At 37.8% G+C, this 26,203-nt stretch overlaps 1 long non-coding RNA gene across 1 annotated transcript in view; it reads right to left on the bottom strand.

The window, feature by feature from the left end:
• LOC125324885 overlaps positions 1–26,203 on the bottom strand; it is a 61,823-nt gene that overhangs the window by 6,432 nt on the left and 29,188 nt on the right. The window lies entirely within an intron of this gene.

The raw sequence follows: 26,203 nt of genomic DNA, 5'->3' as shown, positions 1-26,203 counted from the left end.
AGAGCAAACAAATAAATAAAATCCCTCAGGTCCATGAAAATAAGAGATCTAATTGGACAAGGTTTTCCTCCTAGAAGAATCTGAGGATAAGTGAGTTAGAGATGTGTAAGGTATATGGATTAATGCACTAATGGAAGGCTCTCATGTGCGACAGGGATGAGCATAGCCCAACAGCTTGGGAAAATGGAATTGTTCTTAGTAGCATAACATTCAACATATACTACAGTATGTATGTACACTATATATTTTTATATATATAAAAACATATGCTTGTTTCCTCCTTCTTATTCATTAGAGTTATGATTTTTCAAAATTGCCTAGGTGACTTTCCCACTTGAATTTAATTGAACAGCATAATTACTGAAGCTGACAGCATGAGGCCAAATGCTGCTCTTGAAATTGTTGACTGGTCTGGGAATTTTGTGTGTTCAGAAGACCACAGACTTTTGCAGAGGCTGAATCTGCAAAGTCTGCATAATTGTAGCAGCCTGGGCCAGCCCTTTTGGAGCCAGCCATCAGAATTACACCTGCCCAGGGACTGTTGACAAAGCCTTCAACATATACAACATTTGAAAAAACCTCCATCTTTACAGCAATGATCTATTCTTCTCCAGTTATCTGTTCTGTGCTTTCCCCCAGCACTTCTCCGTAGTCTGGAGTCATGAATAGGGCAGGTGTTCCACTGAAAGATAGCAGAATTTCTGATCCCTCTGTCTTTCCTGTGGCAGTGCCATTTTCAAATCACAACCAAACACACTGGAGAAAAACTGCCATGGTGACCGTGATAGTTCTAACAAAGATCAGTTAACATTTACTTCCCATGCAGCCATGTGGTTTTGCAGGTATCAGTCCATAAGGACTTTTTGCCAGAAAAAAGTGGATGCTTCATAGACTTCCACCTGGATTCGTTTTTCCTGAAGTTGCTATACTGAGATGGGAAAACTGGGTGGAAAAGCATCAGCTTTTATTAGGAAAGGATAGTAATGTGGTCATGATAACAGATTCCAGTAGAAAGAAACAAGCAGATTGTGCCTTGCTTGTGGAGGGTACCCTGTATCTACTTGTTTATGCATTCCCTAGCCTGCTTTGGCCACAATACCCACCTGAACATAAACAGTTTACATTGTAAATGTAGATTGACTGGATTCATTTCCATAGAAGAGGGTTAGGCATTGCTGGCAGCCCTGAATGAGTGATAGCATCTCACACCACAAAGGGGGGTGATAAGCAGCTGCAGCATGAGATTCTAATGGTACCTGCTTCCTACTGCAAACAGATACAGGTTTAAGAGTTAACCTGTTTAAAACTGGTAAACCAGTGCTGTTGATTTTTTTTTTTAATGTGTTGTGTCAGAACACAAAACCAATGTCAGCACTCCCATGAGCCAGCAGTATTAGAATGAAGTGCAAACCCTTGGGTTACACTACATTCTTATGTGCCACAAAGATGTGGGGAACTGATTCCAGCTGCTGAAGCATCTGGTAATAGCATTTGTGGAGTATGAATGGGGAACCAAATCCCAGCCTTCTTTACTCATGTGAGTAGTTTTGTGCTGATCTGTTCTTAAAATAATCATCAATTCCCGCGCAGTGCTTCCCCCCATAAATTAGTTCCTATGATGTATAACAGCCACTAAAAGAAGAATTGAACAGGGGAAATTAACTTGCTTTTCAGTAGCAGAAATTTATCAAGGCCACACTTTTTACCGGGACAAAAACAATTCATTTAAGCGTTCTCAAGACTTCTTATTAAAAATCCTCTGCTCCCAACCGCAGCTTACAAATACTGTGCTTAATTTGGAAGTTAATAATATTTCCATGCATTTCTACTACACTCTGCTATTGCAGCTATGACTCTAGCCTGATAACAAGAGCATTGTATCCAAGCCAGCAATAAACGACTTTCCTCATTTCTGTGTAAGAATAAAGCTTACTTCGTAAAAGGGGGATGGGGAGGTTTGAAGCCATATTTATTTACGTTTCAGCTCTATTGTGTGAGATAATAAAGATTTGTCTCATTATGTGTAGATTAATGCATCAGATATTGCAGGCCTGGAAAGATTTAAGTTTTTATCGGGACTCAAGCATCTTGCACCAGGCCACCTGCTGTTTGGCAGGTCTGCTACCCTTAAGTGTTTGTGTGAAAACCTTGGGCCACAGATCACAGCAATGGAAGACCAACTAGCCCACAGATAGAGCTCAACTCTTTTCATTAGTTGTGAGTTGAAAGAGGTCTCTTCCTTCAAAGACTTAGGTAGCGTAGGCCTTCATCGTGTTAAAGGACTAATTTTCTGTTCCAGCAGAATATGAGTAAGATTATTCTGTTCCATGATGAATGACTTCGGTTTCATAGGTAATTCAAGCCCACTGTACTTTGACTGGATTTTGTAATGCAAACTACAATATGAATGAGAAAGAAAATAACTTTCAATCTTCACCAACACAAAACAGTCCATCTTATTTTCCTCTATTTATATAGGACTTTTACACTGAAGAACTCAACATGTGACAAATCTCCAATAAGCAAAAATTCAACACCTCTCTTACACATCTCAGAAATGTTTAACTTTGAAGCAATTCATATTGTCTTCATTATACATCAGTAACATCATGTCTCTATACCATCCCATCTTTGCCTATCAGTTGCATCCTTGCTTATAATCTGAGACAAGAACACACACAAGAACATTTGCTGACCACAAAACAAGAGCCACAAACATTTATTTTTCTGTACATTAGCCCATTACCTCTGTAGCCAGTATATTGCCAGAGTTCTTAGGGGATATTGCTTTAAAATAGGCAGTTTTGAGGAAATATATGAGAGAAAAACAGAAGGCCTTTTCTGACATCTCTGGGGAAGGGTTTCCTAATGATCAGAATGAAAAACAACAGAAACCTTGAGTTTAAAAAAATCAGACTAGATGTAAGGTAAGATGTGATTCCTGTGCAGCCACAAGGCCATCATTAAGTTTGACCCAAATCACGTCTTCCAACATAACAACCGAAAACCAGACTTCGTTTTCCCAATGTGAAAAAAAAGAAAGAAGCATGAAAAAAAGCCTCTTGAAAGGAGGATCAGTCTTTCTGTTCTTAGTTTTATGTAAGTTGGTTAGAAATATATCCAACAGTCAAAAACCAACTAAAGAAATGGCAGTATAAACATTAAGGGGGAAAAGCATCAGTACAATTATTTTTTTCCTTTTTTTTTAAGCCAAATATAAATATTATTATCTTTCCTTGAAGTTTCAGAGGAGTTTTGTTGTACATGTCTCAGTTTAACCACCTTAGGAATCATTAAGAACTAAAAACAAGTTAGAACTAGGTATTAGTGAGACTTTTATTTTTCCAGTAATTGTTGAAGACTGTCATACACACCAATTTATGAACTCAGAGTCGCAATGTACAAATCACGTGCCAGACATGGGAGCTAGGTCCTTCCTAGCTAATACTGCTAATTCTCTCTTTAAAAACCATTAAGACACAAGATAAGAAAACTCCTCATGTTGTTATAACAGGGTCTAAAGCCACTAGAGCCAATACAAGTCTTTCCAATGATTTCAGAGCAGGCTGAAAATCCTGAGATAGCACCATCTCTTGAGTTTGATGAGCTATGATCCCTTAGCACTTGTGGCAACACACTGTCACTGCCAAGGTCACATCAACCATGAAATCCAGGCAGTGCTAGCAGCCAGCCTGCCTTTGGTGACATGAGAGAAGCTCCATTGGGCTATGTGGTTTCTGCTGTTATCAGTTTGCTCTCAATGCACAGGGAAAGAGAGGAAAAGAATCAGTCTCAGCTCTGCCATTCTAGCTGATATTCTCTGGCTTGTTTTTCTGTCTTTTTTTTCAATTTTCAATTCTGTACACCTCATAGGGTGGTTATTTTTACTTATTCAAATTCTAAGATGCTTTTTTTTTCTCCACTCTATAAATGAAAAATATTAGGTGTCTTGGGCTATTGAGCTGATATTGCTTGTGTAAATAGGTTGACATTCTGCGTGCTGCTATGTAGTTTTTAAGGATGTAACTTTGTCAGGTAAAGCACAGCTAGACAGTTGTAATGAAAAGAGAATTATAACTGACAGAAATAGCAGAACTAATTTAGCCAAGAGCATTTACCCAGCAACTTACTAAAACACTGGAAGAGCAAAAGCTCACAACAGTCCTTCAGCCACAAACTTCAAACAATCTGGAAAATACTCTCCACCTCATAACAGTCATTCATCTCAGTCCAAAGAGACTGCAGCACAGCTGTTCCTCTGGGACAACCTGACCTTGAGCTCTGAGATCATGCAGCCCACACCAGCACACTTAATGCCCTACTCCTACCATTTACAACTCCTGCTCAGGTAAGCAGCTAAACTGGAAGCAAAAACAATGCCATTTCTGTAACTTTTTGTTATTTTCTATGCATTAAGAATCACTCTTTCACAGAGACAATGAATATCCAAACTTCGTCATACACTTCTATTAATTGCATGGTATTTGATACCTGAGTTCCATCCATCCTGACCTAAACCATAATCATAGGAAATGCACTTTGAAACTCAATAGTCTAACTGAATTCATATTAATTCTGATGAGCATGAAAATAAGAAGGACTGCTGCAGAAGGTTCAGAAAGTCTAGAAAGGGTTTCATTATGCATTACAGCCATTGTAAAACATTAAATTAATAAACGCAAACCTTCTTCCTGCATATGAGATCCCATTAAAAACAGCTCCAAAATTTGTCACTTCCTCTCCTAATGCTGATTGTTGGGGGGCTAATGTCACAAATACGGTTTCTCTGGAGATACAGCTGTATCTTCTTGCCGCAGATGAAAGACTTACTGACACTGAAACCGTTTTAAATGAAAGAGTTTTGATTAAAACTATAAGCAAACTTACATGTATAAAACCAGCAAAAACACCCAGTTTCCATAAACTTTGTGATGATGATGATAATAATAATAATAAATTTTCTGCTTTCAGACTTAGATCTGTATCTACCCACTACTCAGAAGCGCACCTAATGCAAAAAACACATTAGCTTCATTTCCATGTGATGCAGGTGGTTCCTTCCACCTCTCCTCTGAAACATCTGGTGCTGGCCACATTCAGAGAGAAGTTTGTAGAGCAGATTGATATCAAGTCTAATTTGATGTGGTAAATCGTCTGAGACAAATTCCACCATAGCGTGCAGATGTACCATGACTCTGAAGTCAACAATTTGGCATAATTTATATCATTATAGATTTGTCCCAGGTTGGCTGGATATGGGTTTTGAGGTTTTATTGCAGTCCTTCTCCTCCTTTTTAAGTAGGACTTTATTGGATTTTAATTAAAAAATATACATAATTGTGTTTTCTTTAGCATATTAACTCCCGAATATACAAATGGGTTTTATGTAGGGCAACTGAACTCAAAAAGGGAAAGAAATCCCCTGTTTCATGAGATGGCCACATTAATCGTATCAAGCAGTATGATGCAGCACAACGGCCAGCTATCATATATGTATATAAGGGCCTGTTCTCTAGATCTCACAGCACAGTTGTTTCTCCTTCACCAAGTGCTGCCAGGACCTACAAACAAAACTGGAAGTTTTGTCTCCAGCTGTACTGCTCAGTGTAAGGAATACTGCAGCACTAAGAATGCTTTTCACCACCTGCAGCCTGCCCTGACTCTCACAAATGCAACTTTTCCTTCTTTGACAAATGCATAGAGAAGGGAATTGAAAGCAGTAGCTGTGGTTTTTTTACCTGGGAACAATCTGACAGCCTGTGACTTGTGCAGACAGGAAACACATAGATGGTCCAATAAGTCGTGGGAACAAAGAAAGAAAGGAGAGGAATTAATAGCCTTGTCCTCATCCTCCTCTGTCTTTTGGGAAGACAGCTGTAAACTGATTTCTTTCCCAAAGAGAACTGATTTATTTTTATTCATTGCCTGCTAGGAAAGATTGTGTTCATGTTAGAATTAGGAAATACTTTTTCTTTTATGAGAGCTATAATCCTGCTTCTCAAATTACATTAAATAATCTGTTTTCCAGAATTTGGGAAAGGACTAAGAAAGTTCCTCTGCAGGCCTTTGGTACATGTACATCAGGCAACAATAACACCACAAAAAGGCTGTTACACAAAGGTAAACTTAAAAACCACAGAGTTTGCACAGTCAAGCTGGTGACAGACCACTAAAAAATGAAACCAAGCCTCCATTAATTCAACTTCAAGCCGTAGATACAATCAATCTATATTTTACTTTTATTTCTGGATTACAAAGGGATTCCTCCATGCATCCTGCGTACAGCAAATACCAAGTATTCATTACAATCAATAGAGTGTATTATATTGTGACCTCTCAGCTGCAGCAAGATCTTTCACCCAGCAGAAATCATTCTATGTGAAGGGCCCTTGAGCACAAATTAAATGAAAGTAGACTGCAATTGAGGGAAATTATAGTCATAACTGCTGTAGAAACTAAGTCAACTCTTTCTCTACATGATCACAGCAAACAGTGCAGATGCTCTCTACTATCAGCATTGATGTAGGTGCCAAAATTCCTTCCTGCTAAAGAAGTTTTAACAAAATTCCTTTTTCCTAAATGGATGCGTCATCAGTACTACAAAAAACAAAGACAAAAACAAGCCTTGAAAATACAATAGGAGCCCAGGAACCAATTTGATCTACTAGTGCCATTATAATACAAATTAGTGTCTAATGACAGACACTTCAGTTATGAATAAGAATTCACACATTGCCTGCCTAAGTGATATGTGTGGAGTTGTACTAAATACACTTAAAGGTCTCCTCCTCCAAGAAGTTTGACAGAATCACACTCTTAAAAACCCAAAACATGTGCTTGCTTAGAAAATTGAATGTCTTCTTTTTTCCTTCCAACTGCTTCTTCAGCAGAGATTTTACAGCATAATTTTTTTCTCTACAAAGCTTATGAAACCAAGTCATAGATTCTACAAGGTAGTAAATCATCAGAATCCAAGCTAGCTTGACAACAGCTAAGAAGTCAAGAACATATAATGGAATCTGTTTTCCAACAGCTACCAATTAAAAATACAAAATACTATTACTTATGACCAGGTTTATCAGAGAGAACTCACTAGATGGTAAAATGGTACTACAGTCAGGAAAGGAACATAGAAAGGGCAGAGATACTGTTCTTTCGAGCAGAGACACCAACTTAAGGGCTCTAAGCCCTTAAACAGAAAATCCAGTTTAGCAGATATTTTGAGCTGCCTAGGAGAATAAATAGGCCTTTCATGAAGGTAAAAAACTCTCAGTTTTCCCAAACGAATGCAAAATGCACAGTTCTCCTTTAGGACTCAAAGACATTAACTGTTGATCAATGAAGGAGCACAGGCCACTTTATTTCAAAGATGCCAGTGAAAAAGTAAAAAAAAAAAAATAGAAACTTTAGAAAATGGTTAAAATCTATTAAAGGATATTTCCATTTAAAAAAATATACTTCACAAACATATCAACTAAAAGAATACCCCTTTAATGCTAACTCCTAGTACGTGTTAAAAATTAATTTACAGTGCTGACTTCTCAAAGAGAAAAATGCAAATAAAGAGAAAACATGTTGTCTTAATTGAAGTGCTTGCAGGAAACATACCCATTTCCATCAATAAGAAACAGCATGCTCTGGGGACCAGGACAGATGGATGACAGGCAAATGGTGAGAAGTCTGAACTGATCATCTCTAACATCACTTTAAGGTTTCCCTTCTCGTTCCATTCTGAAATTGTTAAATGCTGTGAAATGCAAGAAAATATCAGAGGAGAGGAAACATCTTTTTCCCATGGAAAAATAAATGCAAGAACATACTATCTTTTTTATTTATGGCCTCAGCTCTTTATTGATTCAGGAAATATTTGCATACAAATATATAATTTTTCCCATTAAAGATTTTGGAAAAATGTAAGGGAGAATCAAATTACTATTTATCTTATCATGGCTGAGTCCCTTTGGTAGGGAATCATCAATCTGCAGTAATTGAACCCAACAGTTGCATCCCACACATTTCCAAGCCAGCTGAATCTGGCAAGATTCCAAATACTGTCTTTACTCTCAGTCTCTCCAGAAAGTTTCTGGATATAGAAAACCATTCTAAAGTCCTCTGCAAGGGATCGTTTAGTCCTAGAGCCCAGGGCCAGGAACCAGTGGTAAGGCCCAACTCAAGTCTGCTGATAGGCCATTTTCCCAGAATTAGACCAAGCTGTAGCTGTTCTGGTTCATGTTTAAAATAAATAAATAAATAAATAAACATTCAGTGGAATTTCCTAGAAACACCTACTCCAATTTTAGCTAGTGCTAGAGCACAGCAACATTTGTAAAAAAAAAAAAAACACAAATATTTGAAAAACATCTTCTTTGGAGCACTGATCCCTTCCTTTGCAGAAGGATGTTGGACTTACCTCCTTTTCTTTAGCAGGTATGTCTCCTTTACAGCATTGGAGCACTATCATTTTTCTCCATCATCTGGTTGAAATTTTCCCATGTCTGCCCCATCTCCCCTTCTTTATCAGCAGCTGAGCACAGATCACATAAAAATCAGTGATTCTGCTAGTAGCAACCCTTCTACTCTGCCACAGTGGAAACATCTGCTGAGGCCTTGATTGGCCTCTAACTGCTTCCTAGATGCATTCACCACTACCATAAACTAGATACTTTCTCTGCATTGAAGGTCACAGTCATAAATGATGCTCATAAAACAAAGACAAAATCTTGTCCTGAGAGGGGCATATTCCCCACGCTGTCATACTAGTGCTCCTATCTTTCTGTACCAGAGAATCCACAGACTCTGCTGAAGCAGAGTTCCTGCGGCGGGTTATAAATGGGCTCCCTCCGCAGAGCACAGGCCCTGTGCGCGAGGCTGCCTCCAACCCCGGTGTCAGCCACCTGTGGTACCCCTGTGTGGTGCTGCCCATGTGCCTTCTGACCATCAAACTACTGCTCCTCCTTGCTTTTGCTACTTGGCATTTACGGGAGCAGGATGTGTGTCGCATGCTATTACAGAAGCATCTCCACCTATGGGCCTGCAATCTAAAAAAAATCATTTTGTGCTGATGTTTCCTTACAAAGGGCATTGCCATATACAATTATTCATCAGCACAGTAATATAAATATGAAATTAAGGCATAAGGAGCCTCTCTAATGTAATGATCCATGAAACAGATAACTTCACAAGATATTGTTAAGGGCTTTCAGGCTCAAGAACACAGATACTCCTTCTTGAAACAAGAAGTCAATACTTATCCCTGGGCTCTTCATTTGTCAATTTCCTTCACAAATCTCAATGTAGCCACAATGTGGGTCCGGCTAATTTTAAAACACCTTGTATACTGAACCTTGTCTCAAGCTGAGCTCTCCAGATTGGGTAGTGAGGTCAACTCACCAAACATCCAAGCTCCCAGCTATACAATCAGTCATGAAGTCAGGATTTCAGGCTGTGTGTATTTTAAAGTGTGTTTTAAATAAAACAGTACCAAAACACTTAGCCACCTGACCTGTTGGTCCTAGTAATAAATAGATCCACTCAGCCAAACCCTGCTGTCACAAAGAGATTAATTTAAATTAAAATAACCCTTTCTTCCTCTTCTCATCAGTTACCACCTAATAGATCAGCTTATAAGACATAAACCAAAGTACAAGTCAGAAGCAATTAAGGAAGATTTTGTGCATGCTCAGAGGTGGCCACACACGAGACCTGAGAATGAAATTCTGAAAAATTAATTGCACCACAACTCAGGAAACCTGTAATCTGAACGTGACTGTTTCTCTTCCCTCCCCACTAACAAATCAGTTTCTTAAGATTAGAGAATTATATCTTTGTGTATGAGTTACATAGAAAATATTTGCACCCTCTATGTATTATTTTCTGAGCTAAACCTTGCTATTAGCTCCTTTCAGATTGCTCAATATTTGCACTGATTGCCTCCATTCCTTGCTGCTGACTCTCATGACTCCTGCCATTAATTTGTTGCCTAAAGAAATCATTCTGGAAACCTCCTGAAATATCTCACTTGCTTGGTGCATAAAATTAGGCACTTCTACAACAAAGGCTGCAGCTTCATTAAACAGCCAAGTTCTAAACAGGATTACTTGAGTCTTGATTTGATGCTTTTAGGGTCTACACTGTCATGTAAAGGAATCATTAATAAAGCAAGTGTAATTTTTACACCTAGAACAATTCACTCTTCAGTTGGGAAAAATGCATTCCAATTTGAGCTAAATTCCCAAGAATCTCTGGGAAAAGGGCCAAGTAGTAAAAATAAAACCTTTTCAGCACAAGACCAAAGAAAGCAAAGTAGAACAGATTTTTGATCTTATCCTCTAGACAACGGTTGACCTACACCAAAACAAATTATAATCACTTTTAACTAATCAGATTGCTGCCTTTTCAGTCTTACTTTATCTCTGCAAATATAAGGAGTAGGTAGAACACTGGATTCCTTACTGTGGTCACCTTATCCCATAACTTCAGAAAAAATAAAAAAGCATTATTTTCATATGCAGTCAACAAAGCAATATTATCTGGGAATAAAATAGTACCTTTACCTTAGGACAGGAGAAATTTCACTCTACCTTCTCTGTACTAGAATTTTTTAATTGCTTCAGCTATCTGAGAAGCTTTATTTGCTGACTGCAGGACAATCTGCAGTTTGCTTAAATGGAGTACAAACTTACTAAGAAGTTTCCTTGGATGATCTATAATGTTAACAAGCTACCAAGGAAGTGCACTTAACTAATATGTCAAGTACATCTGGGAGGTGGGGTATAAGAGGTGTCAGAGAGAGAAATCACATATATTCATGTATTCGTATTTTTTCACCTCAAGAAGCTATCGAAAGGATCCTGTTAATATGTCAACATTTTTTAATTGGAATTAATTTCAGCCTCTTCTCTCTCCTGAAGCACTGTTGGTTTTTGGTTTTTTTCTAGGGAATAGGAAGAACAGGTCTATAAAATTCCTTCCAGGCTGAACAGCAAAAACAGCAGCTGCAGGAGGTATGAGTGGCTTCTTGGCAGAAAAGCATTCTGTCATACATCAGACCCACACTCACTCATATTAGTGAGCATTGCTGCACTGAGAATTAACTGTTATGCACAGGAGTCAAGGATATTTTGGCCCCAAACAATGAGAAAGCATATGTATTTTAACACTGGAAGCAATGGTGGCATCAGCTTAGCTGCACTCCTAATTCTTTTGAACAGGATGCAAAACTAATGCCCTCCTGTTAGTTTAGCTGAAGACTTCCAAAACATTAAATAGAAAATATAACATAGACTTGTAATGGGGCAAAATAAAGAAAAACCTGATGTGAAAAAAAAAAAAAAAGAAAAAAAAAAATCATTATTTGGACCTACTTCTGCACAGTGCTGAGCACAGACTGAACATTAAATATTAAGCATTACTAAGCATTAAGAGGTCTCATTACCATTCAGGTAACATCTAACAGAATCAGGCCTTTTACGAGGAGATGGTAGCTACAGAAAAGGTCATAGTAGCATTTCTAATCAGTACATCTCAAAGCACCACAAGAAAGATGCTGGTATCATTATGCCCATTTTACAGATTAGAAAATTGAGGCAAAAAGCTTCATCAAGATTTGACAAGCTACTATTAGAGCTAAAAACAGAACCCAGTTCTCTTCAATCCTCATTTAGTGTTGTCACGAGCTTTTCAGGAGAAAAAGGAGACAGTTGTTCTTGGACAATGATAAAGACCTGACTTTTCAGAGGTGCAGTCAGCAAGGGAGACAGACACTTAAAGCCTACAGGAAAAAAAGCACTTTTTTTTTCCCCTTTTTACAGCCAACACAGCCACCAGATCGATAAGCAGCCCGGAGTGCTAAGATCGTGTTTCTTGGCCTGCGTTCAGGCGGCATCCCAGGCAAACAAATCCAACTGCCCCCAACGGGTTGTTCTGCAGCGAGTGGGATTCCCTTCAGACAGAAAAGTTGTATGCACAGGACAAGTTACAGGATCAAGACATAATAGCAAGATGAATTATTAATTTTAGAATGTTTAAAATTGCAACATCCCTTTAAAAATAAACTATTTCCAACATAGTCTTGACAGTACTCTCATTAAATGCTAATAGATGATTCTGTAATAAACAGAACCTTAAAAATGAATCATATTTATATACCTTGGGATGTCATAAGTAACAGTGTTTTGCAACTTAGGAGTGCACAGAATCTTTTTTTTTTATGGTGCATTGACAGCTCCTTCTTGGTGTTGAACAACACAATACCTCACATTATAAATTTATTTACCAAAATTTGCAGTTATTCTATAAATTTCAAATGTTAGTTGTACAATTTTTCTTTATGAGGATGCAAGAAAGTCTCTTCACACTGAGCTTTTTATTATACAGGCAGAGCAATCACTTCCATGTGTGCCATAATGATGATAAACCTGAGGTATTTTTTCTTATGAGCTTAAGTGATACACCACTCCCTTCATTAGAAATGCAAATATGTGGGCAGAAGAGAAAAACTGTAACCAAGTAATGTTTTCAGAAGGTCAGTTTCTCATGACCCACTCTAAGTGCACAGACCATAATCTACTGCAAGCAAAGCTGCTGGTAAAGCTCAGGTGATGGTTAATTAAACATGTTGTTCTACAACACTTTGAAATCCTTCAATCAAAGGTGCCATGCAATCTCAAAAACAATTACAATAAAAAAATCACTGTTATCAGCTACTATAATAATATAAATTACAGTAACACAGACTGTAGACTTACCAGTGGAAACAAACTTGAATTTCAGAGGAGTCCTAAAATGAGATTCTGCTGTTGGGACAGAGGCAGATGACTCAGCCATTAAAAATGCAGTACTGTCTCAGCTTTTTTTTTTCCTTTGGAACAAAACCTTGGAGCTATACTGTGGGGTACATCTCAATTCTGACACAAAAAAAAGCCTCAGGGAAGTCAACAACTGTTTATCGCTGCTGTTCACACAGTTCCAAGCTCATCATAGTCACTTGCTAGGGAAACCACGATTTCTGCACATTCATGGTGTTCAAGTTGGAAACAATAGCAGAGCAAAACAAGAGGTTTTCCATGAGTTTTGTATTTGAAATGCCAAGGGAAAGAAAAACAAAATGAGAACCAGGCTACTGACCTAGGTACAAAAGGTTGTATATAGAGATCCATTTTTAGCAATAGGTAAGTTACTACGATCAGCTAGGAAAAAAAGCAGGCAAGCATATCACGTGAGCTCTGCAGTTTAATGGCAATGTTGGTTTTGCTCTAACAATGATTAATTACCTGATTTAATCATTAGTAGTTACCTTGCGTGCAGGGCTACAGCACAAACATGAACCAGAATTTCCATTCTCTTTACATCTACAAGTACTAATTCTGTGTAATGTGGGGTTTTACACAATGGTGACACAAGTGTTATTATAGGCAGCTATGACAATGTCTGGATCAAATTACTTATTTATTTGCTCATTTAGATTTAAAAAACTGGCAAAACACAAGTTTTATAGTAACTATCAAGTAAGTTATACCAGTGCAAACTCCTAGAGGTGTGTGCAAACACACAACTTACAGTGATGTAAAGTAAGAGAAGTATTTAGGGGTATTCTAGATTGATAAAAGATTAAAGCAGTGTAACTTAATTTGGGTATGTGCATGTCAACAGAAGAAAATAGATTCCGTTTAATTTAGGGTAACTTTTTAAAGGCATTTACTGAGGTACACAAAAAAACCAATCTGGAAACCCCCAGAAGTTGCTACGCACTCAAATTACAGAAAGGAACAGGCTACTGCACATCAGCCAACCCATGGCCACAGTCCATGCCAGTTTTCTTAGACCATAGCAAATAGTGAGGTAACCAAAGTTAGCCTGGCCATCTCTTCAGCCAAAACCTAAGTTGATTCTTATAATTTATCATCTGCCTGGGACAGGTGCACAGTCACTGTACATCAGCTGATGTGCAATATCTTGTCAAAGTGCATCACTCAGTGAGGAATGTGAGAACAGAGTAAAATTGGTCTGGCCTTGAACAAGAAAAATAGCTAAATGACCAAGGTAAAATGGAATAAACTGCACTTTGTTCCAGTTGCTGCATTTTTCGGGGATCTGTGCTGGCATAAACTAACTGGTACTGGTGCCAATTTTCTTTACCTAAATGGAAACCTACAGAGATGTCTATAAAATGTAGCACCCATTTAATTAAGTGTGCATTTTAAACTACTTCATATAACTCAGTTCAAACCACTACATTTAAAGCAGGATTATTTTAATTTGCCTTAAACTGATTAGGAATGTGTTTAAATTAAACCAACATACTCCTAAATCAGAAACCTGGATCAGAATACCACAAATATGGTACAGATTTTTTCTATTTTAAAATAACCTGTAGGGTTAAATGCTTTCTAACATTCTTATCAGACAGGCCAAAATTAATACTGGTAAAGGTAGTGTAAGGGTCAGTTAAGACTTCCATTTGTAGTCAAGTTTTTAACTCCCTTAATCTTTTGCACCTGCAAATGACCCAAAAGTGGAAATATTTGCATATGCAAGACTATTATAAATATCTGATTTACTCATGGCTGAAATTTAGTCCTACCTGAGGAAGTACTGTCAGGTAACTCAGAAGCAGTTAGTTATTATCCTTGGAAGAAATTAAGTATTTCTACAGCTTCAGCAGTCCAAATGGAAAATGCAAAACCTTTTGCTCCACACATTCAAGGACTATAGCTAATTAGAGTGAATTATAATGTTTCTTTAAAACCAATATATATTAAAAGAAGCCTATTTAAAAGACTAGAAAAACCCCAACCTAAGGTAACAAAACCAGTAAATTGTTCGTGATTCTGCAAATCAGTACCAAAGGGTTTGCTGTCATTCTCTTTTAAGATCAAACTGTATAAAAGAGAATTTCTCTACGTGTTTTGACACAGGAACATTTCAAAAGAGATTTACCAGGTTTATTGCTTTGGTTGGAAGTGCCAAAACATACAGAAAAAATATCACTGTCCAAGACGTCCAGTTTGATTTCTAAATAAAACAAGTAATAGCCTGAGTTGCATCCATTACAGGAATCCCAATGGTTAGGGAATCACTCACACTAAAACGACAGAGCAAAACATCTCAGCACACAGAGGAAAAAACAAGACCTTGATCCAGGAAACTGCTCCCTGTTGAGACTGCTTGAGATTAATCAGACTCAGGATTGACATGGGACATGGCTTATTCGGAGCAGTTTGCAAGATTGAGGTAAAAATCTAGAAGAAAACTAAAAGAAAACAGAAATTCCTCTCGTTTCAACAAAAAGCCCCTTCTGCATTTTTTTAATTTTCCATTTTAGTTGTTCCTTCTATATCTTATAGTAAGATATGAGGAAGAAGGTTTATTTTAATCTTAACATTTTTCAGTAGTAAAAAGAGGATATTATAAAATTACCAAAACAATTGAAATAAATAATTTTACACGTATTACTAATATTCAGTAATTACTTCATAGGTGGAAAAAATGTTTTAAAGGGCTGAGAAATTTAATGTGGAGGTATTCCCCCAAAGTCAGCCCATAAATTCCTCTCCTCTCCTAGTGGCAAACTTCCAAATATCTTTCATTTTCATTATAAAGTTTCTCAGCTCGTCCTTGTGGGTATAGGGGTTGTAAACCACTGGTTATGGAGAAAGGTCATTCTGAGATGTTGTGTTTCAAGTGCTGGCACAGGTTCTAAAATAAAGCAACCTTCTCAGTGCTGTGATAAAGGCTGAGCCTTCAACATTTCTGGTTTATCTGCTATTGAAGCTATTGCTGATGCACAGAGTTAGTTGTTCTCAGCAATTCATACTACCCTTGGAAAATCTGCAGAGAAAATTGAGAGAAGTCCCACTGTACTTAAAAATTCACAGTATATCTACAGTTTCCATCCATTAGCTTAATAAAATTTAATTTATTCAAAAAAAAATCTGCTCTACCATAGCGCTTGTATGCCTTTCCTATTTTCACTGCATTAAGTGAAATGCAAAAGGCAGATACTTATCCCAGTAGGGAACAGCACAGAGATATTTCATGGCTTTGTAAAGTTTTAAATCAAAGGACACCATGAGATCATCCCATCTGCTTAAGTTTCATCATAATCTATTATTATGTTTCATCTGGTCACCTCTGCACTGAGCCTCCTCTAACCTCTTTTCATTGAATGTCTGTCTACCAAAGTAGACACCGGGGGTTTTGCTTCAGTCATTATTAGCTAAACTCTGGCCTTTGTGGCCCCTGCCGCAGCTGCAAATTAATCCTGGACAAATAAAACAGCACAGTTTTGTGTGGCACTCTGCCAGGGCTCTTCACACACATTGCAATTCCTTGTGTTTGTGGAGTATGGCAAGGCTGATGTAAGGATGTCCCTCACAGTTCATGGCACTTGAGGACTCTGACAGTAGAAGTGGCAGGTATGCCACGGTGTAGTGACAAAATCTGAAAAGACACTTACTCCTCCTCTGCTGATGCAGATGCCATTCTGAGTGACAGATGTGAGGAGTTCCAGGACTACTGGTTCAAAAATGATCAGAGGACTGATACAACCATAGCATCTGATTAGGCAGGAATAGCTACAGAAGAGTTTTTTACACACGTATCAGAGAGTTCCTTCATGCCTATGCAGCTGTTTGAAACCAGGACACTTGTAAAAACATTTATCTGTACTATAGCTGCAGCACAACTGAGACTAGAAGTTGGCTTCAGGTAAACATAGGCAATACTCCACTGTCTGCTCTTCCTCTGTCATTTGACCCATAACTGATAGTGCTCTTCCTTCCATTTGAACTTTCCTGCCTCACTGACACAACTGGAGTCTGGATTAGGGAGTATATTAACATACTTGAAGACCTTTGAAGGCAGCCTTTACTCTTTTTCAATCCGGTTTGAGACTGATGTAACCATAACCAGCACGACAACGCAGGTACAGCCATGCAGAGGAGTATGTTCACCAACTGTAGGTGAAAATGGATCAATATGATCATGGCTGTCCAAAAAAAGATGAATCAAAGGATTTCTGAAGAAGTTGGAAGGAATTTAATGAGTTGATGTAGTCATGCCATCTTTTTATTCTTGAAAGAGAACATGAGGAGACACAGCAGGGGCTTACTTGTCAAGTGTGAAAGAAGTGAACCTCCCATGGGGCTCAAGAAAAGAAGAAGGCCTGATGCTGAATTTAAAAAGTGGTAAAAGCACAGATGTCCAGATAAAGAGTCCCATGTGATTCCTTCAATTAATTAAGTCTTTCAGAAGTGAGATGGAATATAGCAATAAAGAATAAGCACGTTTCCTTACAGTTTCACTTTCTAGTTCTAGTCTGCAACACTGTGACTGCACTGCCTGCAAACACAACAAGGGGAGCCTCTCTTCCTCTTTACTTTTTTCGTGAAGTCAGTCATTTCTGACTTTCCTTGAGGGGCCACTGAATTCTAAGACTCAAGGAAGAAATTAAGTCAGCGAGTGGGTAGGAGTGTAAAGGAAAGAAGGGGTAAGAGAAGGCAAACAAGTCACACCAAACGAGCAAAGGAATCTAGCACCAGTATCAAAGGAGCAAAAGTCACAATGGCTGAGAACCTGAGGCTGATGTGATTTACTTGCATGCCTTAGGACATTCAGTTCCACATAATCCACTGTCAAAGTCAATTATAACTATTACAGTATCTGCTACTGGAACGGATCCAATTCATTCAGAAGTAAACATCAAATGCTGCCTGTAAGGTATATGAGCACTTAATGACAAGGATTTATACCAAGATACAATCAAAATGAACAAGCTGTACAAAAGAGCAAACCAAAGCTAGGTTGCGTCTCTCTGTTTTTAAAAGCTGCACTTGATTTCTCAAGGGATTATTTTAAACTAACTTTCTTCAAACATAACAGCATTAGGAAACAAAGGAATAAATAATCTTTTTTTGTAATATGGGCCCATAAAGTTATTTTCCTAAGTCTATATTAATGTATCAAACCAGACATAATTATCAGACTTTTCAAACACTCAGAGTCTGGCACCTTCTGTTGAAATCAGTAACATCATCTATCTCTCACCACATGGCTTTACCACTACTGCGAGGATGATCCACTCTTGGCTGTGATGAAGTAGTGCTATTTGAAGGAGGAAACGGTGCTGGTAGGCATAGAGAAATGCTTTCAAGAGTTTGAAATCAAAGTAGAGTCTCTTTTTGTCAAAGATATACAGGCAGAACTATTTATTTAGGACAGGAACTGCTTCATGGATCTTGCCCCACTTTTAGGGCAGACGATTGAATAACAATTTTTATTATATCTGCTTGGGTCAGAAACACCTTTCCATTCTGGCAAAAGAGGACCACATTAATTTCTGTCTTTGACCTTCCTTGACTTGTGTACATTTTCCATGTACTTCAACACAAAGCCTCTAACATTTTGGAAATTCCAGCTGGCACAGAGCAGAGCAGCATGTGCCATCTGAAACACGTGCTGTGAGTGCATCCAGTCTATTTTCCTCATGTGAAAGTGGCTTCTCAACAGGCAACAAATGAAGTCCTAGTTCTACCAGATGTCAGGGTGTCTCACAGATCAACAAAACTTCCAAAATTTACATGATGATCAACTCAATCCCATGGCCCAAGCCTGCATTCTGGGAGCAGTCCAAACCTCAACACACAAGTGCAGGTTGACTTTCTCTCATCTTTTCCTCTTTCTAGCATAAACACACAGCAATAGGAATAGTGTACATATTCTAACCTTAAATTCCACCACACATAATCTTCCTCAAGGAATTATGGAGTGCAGCACAGTCAGGCAGCTGGTGCCCCGACACGGGATCAAGAGGTATAAAGGACACACCAAGAGGTGACATGGGTGGGAAAGGAGTAGGGGCTTGCTTAGCACACCCTCATCCAGTGTATAAACCCAACAGAGGTAAGCAAGGCAAGCAGAGCTAAATGGCCGGACTTGATGATCTAAAATGTTCTTTTTCAACCTTAACAATTCCATGATTCTATGGAAATTTCTAGGAGGTGTAGAGATGTGCATTCATTACAGAGAAGAATCATGCAATCCTACTGGAAAATCAGAAGGTAAAATAGGAGACTGGATCAGATTTTCATTTCCAACTTCCAACACCTCATGGAACCAGGCCTGGACAACGATGGTGCACTGGTGCAAGAGTAGCTCATGGGAAGCAAGCTGGTTTACTGGATACGGTTTGCTAGCAGACAAACTGCTCTGGCACAGGCAGGATCAGGGAAAACAAAGCCCACAAAAACAGAAGGAATCCTCTAAAGTGATACTCCAATCAGCTGTGAGTAACCTTTATGAAGAAAAATTATGCTTCTACTGTTCCTCTAGAAAACAGATGCAACATTTGTTTCCAGTCCTTTCATTTGACTTCTGAGTATATCAACAATGTATTTCTATATTTCTTACTTCCCTTTTGCAGAAGGATTTCACTGAAAATTGTGGATAGCAGAAAGAGACTAGTTTCAGACCTTTTTACTACAGTAAAAATATTTCTACACTATATAATTTCTTTTGCTACAATAAATCATTATAAAGTCAGCTGAAGTTCAAGATAACCTATCTTAAGAACCTTAACAGGGAAAAAAAATGGTATCTACCTAATTATACATCAAAGAGTACTTTTGGAATAAATTCTGTTATCTGCAGAGTTAGAATTTTTTAAGTGTTCTACTTTAGTAATAAGAACAGTGCTGCTTGAATTAACTATTCTGCATAACTGTGCTCAGATATCAGGGGTGTCCAAATGTACTATTACATGTCCACTCTATTATTATCACTAGAGATTCTCAGTCCATATTTCCCACAAAAAACATTCAATTCCTAATGCAGAAGTACTTCTACTATGGCCCTTTTTAATAACTTCAGTCTTGTCACAGTTCAGCATAATATTTTATAAAACTTCTTTTTGAGTTAAAGGGCATGAAGTTTTAATAATACCAGTAATGTATATTGAATTTGTATTTCAGTTTTCAATTATTTTCACATTTTTATTATCATTTTCTTCACAAAAATGTCTACACGGGGGCAGTCTCATTTTCCACACAAGAATATATCTAATTCTGACATCCATCTGTCTGGAAATCTTTTTTATTATATTTGTCACAGCATATTTAGAGGTAAACTTACTCTGTGACATTTCAAGATATAACAGCATTTTCTCATGCACACTAATGAAAATCCTAAAAATCTCCTATACTATGTTGAGAATTTGTCCTAAACCATAGATACAACGTTTTTCAATGTATTTCATGCTAATTTTCATTTACTTAATTCACAATGAATTTACTTTCATTCACTTACTTAAAGATGGCCAGAGTTGAGGTTGGAAGGGACATCTGGAGGTCATCTTGCCCAAGCCCCCAGCACAAGAAGGGACACCTAGAGTTTGCTGCCAAGGCCCATGTCCAGACAGCTTTTGAATATCTCCAATATGTGAGACACCATAACGTAACCTGTGCCGGTCCTCAGTCACCCCCACTGGGAAAAAGTGGTTTCTGATGTTCAGAGAGAAACTCCCGTATTTCAGTTTGCGCTGTTCTGTCCTGGTCCTGTCACAGTGTGCCACTGCACAGAGCCTGGGTCTATCCTCTTTGTCCCTTCCCTTCAGTTATTTCTATGCATCGGTGAGATGCCCATGAGCTTTCAGGATGGCTGAACACTCCCAGCTCTCTCAGTCCTTACTCATAGGAGACATGCTCCAGTTTCCTAATAGTTTTCATGGCATTTCTTTGGACTCTCTCCAGTATGTTCATGTCTGTCTTGTAATGGGGAGCCCAGAAGTGGACACAGCACTCTCAGGTGTGGCCTCACCAGTGCTGAGCAGCGAGGAAGGATCACCTCCCTTGACCTGCCTAATGCATCCCAACAATAAAGTAGCTTTTTTTGCGGCAAGGGCACATAGCTGGCTCATGTTCAATTTGGATACCATCAGCACTCCCAGGCCTTTTTCTTCCAAGCTGCTTTCCAGCTGGGTGGCCTTCAGCATTTATTGGTGCAAGGGGTTGCTCGTCCCTACGTTCAACATAAGCCAGCAGTGTGCTCTTGCAGCAAAAATAAAAGAGTAACATTTCCTTGGGCTGAATTAGAGTGTTGCCAGCAGGTCAAGAGAAAAATATAAACACTTCAAGGGAGGGTATTGGATCCAGTATTAATCAATGGGACACATTGCTTATTACCGGGCTCCAACTAGATTTTGTGCCACAGATCACAACCCTCAGGGCTCAGCTGTTCACTCAGTTTTCAATCCCCCTCATTTCCAGCTCATGTAGCCCACACTTCAGCTCTTCTGTGAGCCTCTCTGGGGAGGCCTCACTGAAGTCAAGGTACACAACATCCACCGCTCTTAAGTGTTCCAGAATCACAATTTCCTCTCCTATTCTTTTATTGTTTATTTACACATCAATATTCTTATTGTGCTGTGGTTAATATTTGTAAGAGAGAGTAGGTTAGACATTTCACATTTATCAATTAGTTCATTGCCCCTGAAATCAGTGACGCATTACTTCTTACACACTAGATCAGGAATCAGCCCCTAACACTGGGAAGAGAGAGCTAGAAAAACACAAGAGCGACCAAGATCATGCATTCTTTTTTATTTTGTTAAGCTTTTTTCTTTAAATTCACTTCTTTGAGGTATCCTTGAGGAAGTGTCTATGAGATGTCTGAAAGAACAGAGAATTATGGGCTGGTAATTGGATTGTCCTGTACCCCACAGTCCTTGAAAAAAAGAAACAAAAGAGCAGGACATGAAAAGCTAAAATCACTAATAGAACAAAAGAAGGAGTGTTGACACAATAAAAGACTATTCAAAGAGAACAGCCTTCACTGCTACTCAGCTTTGATTAAACCCCAGGGCAGGACCATCTTGTTCACTGAATGAACCAGGGGGTCCTTTGGAAAAAAAAATGGGAAAGTTTTGATGACACAGAACTAATTAAAAACTAATGGAAATCATATACCAAATAAGAAATCATTAAGAGCAACTTAAAACTGTAGATACATATTTTATCCCAGTGCAGTTTCTTTCTTTCAGACAAACTTAATATTCAAATTTAGGTATGTTTACAAATGATTCACCTCTTTACGTGAACATTCAAAATCTTCTAAATAATCTTCCTCTAAAATAAGAGTTAAATTTCTTCTTTTTAAAGATATCAATTCTCAAAGCAAGATTGTCATAGGAGACAATTATGAAATCTCAAAGTAAAATCCGTCTTTCAAAGGGTAAAAAGTAGTACAGTTACATAATTCAAAAGGTAGAGTAATAAAATAATAATAACACTGGCAACTTCTTTCTAAAGATCTCAGAAAGCTGTACAAATATTGATGTAGATGTAAGCATTATAATTTATATAGAAATTAGGAAACAGTTTCATTTTCATTTCAGAGATAAAAAAAGGCACACAAAGGTTAACTATTTAGCTCAGGGCCACTGTGCTTGGCCGCTGTTTTAAAAACATAACTGAAAATTTCTCCAAAGTCAGATGCCTGCTTGCTGGATTGCATTCCATTCAGGAGTACCGTCTATCCAGAAAATAGATCACTTTGTGCCTTACATTGACAAGCAAAAGAAGTTACAAACTTGTCAATACAGTACCTCAGTAATAGAACATATCATATACAATATGGAACAAATGAAAAGGTAAAGTTCTGAAAATGGGTTTTTTCATTTTCTTACCTGCTTTTGTTACTGTAGACAAGAGTGAACAGGGTTATGTAGAAAGACTTAATGACTTGAAGAAACACAGGACAGAATCACCTGGATAAAATTAAGTTCTAGTTTAAAAATGTGGCCGATAATGAATTGAGAGGAAGAACATGAACACTTACATGCACTTATTTTTTATCAGTGCAGGACTGGGTCCATTCTACAGCATTTCAACCCAAGGTGAGAAGTAATCAGATTCTATCCCACATCTCTAATAATGGGATAACGTGCTCACAGGGCAATACTGCAACACAATCAGCAACATTTAGAGACTTGCTTCTCTACAGAGAAACCATAAAGAGAGTAATCCACTGGCATTATGCTGAGATATTTCAATAGAAAAAAGGAGAAATCAAGTAAAAATGAGAGGTGAAACTCTTGTTTTATATGGTATTAGTGACTATTTTTATCTTTAAACTAGGATAAGGGGTGAGGCACACCTAATGTTGGTTACTAACCTGTTTGTTACCATTACACTGAATTTAGTAGTTTATTTAACAATCAAATAATTTCAATCTCATTTGAATGCGACTGTGACTCCTAAACCTAATATGGCATTTGTATGAATCCAATCTGTTGCTGAAGAAGCACTGCTTGTTCAGGTGACATTTGTGTGGAAGTAGCTTTAAATTTACAATTCTGTTATTTCCAAAATGTCATGTATTTCTAAGCAACAAGAAGAAAACCAGATCCACGTGATTGTGCAATTTTTCCCAGTTACCAGTCCAAAACACAGTGGGAAGATAAGAGATGCTTGGCACAGCCTGAGCACTGAATATCCCAGGACAATTCGGATGCTATTGTTTGAATGGTTTTACCTACCATCAGTGATGAACACACAGTTCTTTCTAGCCTTATAGACCATGTGTCCTGGTAGCTACTTTGTATTGCAAAAGAGCTAAGTAATATTAGAATGATTCAGTAGAAAATGTTTTGATTTGTTTTAAAGATAATGTAAAGTTTTGACAGATCTCATAAACCAAAGCCAAAAGGGTCTGCATTTCAAAAAGCTGTACCAAATTTTCATTTGCAATAACGTCAGTCTGTTAATCTTTATATCAATTCTTCATTTCAGCAACACATGTAGAAGATAAACACACCCACATACATTCCTTTTCTATCATTTTTAGCCATTCACCTAACCAAAAAAGACAGATCCTGAAGTGCACTGCAGTTGGAATTACATAGATCTTAACAGATATTTTGATGGCCAGATAATAAGGAATTAGGAAATAGAGCTATGAAGGCTCTCAGTGTAGAAATTTGCAAATGGAGAGGCTTGGTTAAGGCTGTATCAGGAACTGTGGGAGGGGAGGTTAATTTTTTTTTTTAATTTGCCCCAAATTAGAAGAGGTGAATTTGTATCTTAAAAAATAAACACCAATTCAAAGTGAATTTTTAGAAGTTCAATACACTAGATGTTTTCCCTTGTGTGTTCTAAATGCTGTACAGATTCTCCATCATCCTGTGTTTTCTCAGTTCTCTTATTTATTCCTCAGCAGAACAGTGTCAAGGCAAATCATATCAAGACACCTCCACAGAAAAAATGACCCTGTATATTCAGAAGATATTAATAAATGTTACAACCTTGATTTATACAAGGCGGGGGCAGGGATTTTTTACATTTTGCACACAAAATTGCAGTTTATTATAAAAATTCCAACTGCTTTCCATCTTTATTACCTTTTGAGAAAAATCTTAAAAGGATATCTCAATGCATTCCTTTTTACGAGCTTTTTCATAATGCTAAGGCAAGAATATTCTCATTTCATTACAAATGAAAAATAATTTGGATCATCTGAGACTCCAAGCCCACACAATCTACTAGAGAGAAATCATATGAGAAAATGGAAAACAGGAAACAACTTCTGTATCAGAGCTAAAATAGATGGTATTTAGAAACAAGATAAAATCAGGTGTTTTACTTCAGATTTCATGGAAGTGGGTATATTTTCTGCACAAGTTACAACATCATTAATTTACACAATATTCAGAAGCCGGAATTCTGAAAGAGAAGCATGCAAGAAAAAGCACCTCCCAATCAACATCCTGCCAATTAAGGTAATAGAGCTTTTACTATAGCTTACGGCTCTATAGAGCTGATAATTAAACCAACTTATGCTCCTGAACTGTTAGGCTTTCATATCTCAGATAAGTGCCATCAACTGATGATGGGAGAGCTGAGTCTTTGTCTCTGCACCTGGAAAGCTTTCACCCAGAAGACACTTCATGAAAAGGAGTGTATTTCTGCAGAAAGTTCTAGTTTTACTAAGTGACCACATTTTTGCAAAGGAATGGTTCAACAGAAAATTCATTACCCAAATATTTGAGCATCCTTACAGAGATGAATATATTTTTCTGATACCATTGTTCTTAAGTGTCCTTCCACAGAAAGATTGTAATATACTCTTAATCAAACAGTTACCTGAGACAGACAGAAAGACAGACACTTTAGGGAATATGATAACAGTGCACAAAGAGGACTTAGGAGCCTGCCTAGGAGTCTATATAAAGCAGCAATCAATTATCCACAGTATGTGCAGCACACAGTTTGTAGATGGAGAGTTCGTAGCAGTACTTAATTTGGTCATCTATGGTCCCAAACCAGATCTCTCCATTTTTTGAGTAGGCTGCATGGACAAACAAGTCTCCCAGTCCTGAACAGTATATACTGAATCCGTCCTTTTTCATTGTTTAAGATGCACCACAGGCCTCCAAATCTTTTTTTGCCACCTAATTGGAATGGTTAAGACTATAATGTCATTTAATGAGTCCAGAGACTATTCTCTGGCTGCACATCACACAGCATTTGGCTCTGAGTCCCTCTGGGCCTCATAAACTCCCCTTCTGACCACAAGACATAATTATTTTTTACTGTTTTCTTTTTAGCTCGAACCACCTGAAATAACATGTGAGCTGTTAATACAGCACCTCCAGTTTTGGTTGTTCTCTGTCTGCATAATTCTAAATCTAAAAATAGGACTTAAATAATCCATAATGTATGTCACAGTGAAAGAGCAGGCAAAGGAATGAGTGGGTATTACCATATACTACTGCTGTGGCTGGTAGCTGTACTGTAATTAAAAATTGTTAATGGTTCTATTATAAGTGTCTAATTCATAGATTTTATCATTTAACCTTAAAAGATAATGCCTTCATTTTAGTTCATTTACTTGGGTGAGTAATCCCAACTTGTGAAAGGAGTCCTCTTAATGAGTCACATCAATAAAGAATTGGTCCCAAAATGAGAATAATTTTTACAGTGTAAACTTCAGCTGAAAGCTATATTTCTTTCTTTTCCCCCTCTCCCCCTAAACATAAAAGAACAGCATCATCTGAACCAAACATGTAGATGCTCTCAGTTAACCCCGTGTTCATAATGAAATAGGAAATTTATCAAGTGAGCAGTCATAGAGTTGTGATTTCTTTTGAAACAACCTTTTGAAATGTAGTTGAGGCATTTATCTGTGCTCATGACCAGTGGTCATTGGTCTT

Source organism: Corvus hawaiiensis, chromosome 1, assembly GCF_020740725.1.
Source record: "Corvus hawaiiensis isolate bCorHaw1 chromosome 1, bCorHaw1.pri.cur, whole genome shotgun sequence".
NCBI classification, from domain to species: domain Eukaryota; kingdom Metazoa; phylum Chordata; class Aves; order Passeriformes; family Corvidae; genus Corvus; species Corvus hawaiiensis.
This window is presented reverse-complemented; position numbering and strand designations above follow the sequence as displayed.